This window comes from Phaseolus vulgaris, chromosome 4 (genome assembly GCF_051622355.1).
Source record: "Phaseolus vulgaris cultivar YP4 chromosome 4, ASM5162235v1, whole genome shotgun sequence".
NCBI classification, from domain to species: domain Eukaryota; kingdom Viridiplantae; phylum Streptophyta; class Magnoliopsida; order Fabales; family Fabaceae; genus Phaseolus; species Phaseolus vulgaris.
The window spans coordinates 37,183,841-37,185,085 of NC_143501.1; the positions used below are offsets into that span (position 1 = coordinate 37,183,841).

Sequence of the window (1,245 nt, forward strand, 5' to 3'; positions counted from 1 at the left end):
CCCTTTTTTTATGTTTTATCACTTAGCCCATTAGCACGACATAGGAAGTAACCTAACCCTAGAAAATTAGGTTAAATTAGGGGCTAAAGGCTTAACCCTAGGGTACCAGATTGAGAGGAAAACATCATAGAGTGAATTGTAACTATAATTGTAACTACCCATCAATTCATAGCAATGGAACATGAGGATCCATATTCACATTTGGACACATTTTATGAATTGGTGGGAATAATGAGTTTTCAATCAGCTGATATTGAAACTGTTTATATGCGCTTGTTTCCTTTTTCATTGGCAGGAAAGGCTGAGGATTGACTCATATCACTTTCAAATCATAGCCTCACTAGCTGGAAGGATGTAGAGGAAAAATTTATGCAAAGATTTTTTACAATCTTTCACTACATCAAAGCAAAGTCTGAAATTTTTGTGTTCAGATAAGGAGCAGATGAATCATTCTGTGAGACATGGGAAAGATTCAAGAGGATATTGAGAAAATGCCCAAATCATGGGTTTGAAGATATTGCTCAACTGAGCATATTCCTAAATGGTCTCAGATCTGACATAAAGATGCTCCTACATGTTGCAGTCGGTGGCACAATGATGGCCTTTGATGTAGAACAAGCGACAATAATTATTGATGCATTGGCATCAACTGATTATAAAGCCCAACATGATAGACAAGGTCTTCAGAATAAAGGGTCGTTAGAAGATGCACTCTTGGCTAAAAATAAGATTCTAACACAGCAGATTGAGCAACTAACCGCACAAATGGCCCCCAACAATTATATGTTGTTCATTCATCTCAAAGCCAGAGTCAATCAATCAGGTGCAATTTTTGTGGAGGTGATCATCCTAATGGTCACTGTTCTTATCAGAACAATTCACATGAAGTTGAGGATTCATCCATGCTTGAAAGAATGAGTAAAGTTGAAGACGCCCTGACAAAGATTGTGAGCGCGCATGACAATATTGTGAGAGCGCAGGATAATAACATGGCCATGATTAGGAGTATAAAGATCCAGATGGGACACCTGGCCAAACAAATTGCGGAGGGACAAAGTGGCCAGTTTTCAGTCAATAGCCAAACCAATCCAAAAGAGCATTGCAATAATGTAGTGGCTGAAAAAGAAGATAAAGATGAGATGGAGGGGAAGAGAGATGAGAAAGAGAGAAGTGAGGAGAAAACAATAAAGAAGAAAAGTGAAAATAAGGAGAGAGGTGTTCTTGAAAAAGATTTATCATATCCTC

General features: G+C 38.2%; 1 pseudogene; it reads right to left on the minus strand.

The window, feature by feature from the left end:
• Positions 1–403: 403 nt before the first annotated feature.
• LOC137838957 (small nucleolar RNA R71) lies at positions 404–509 on the minus strand (annotated as a pseudogene).
• Positions 510–1,245: the final 736 nt, after the last annotated feature.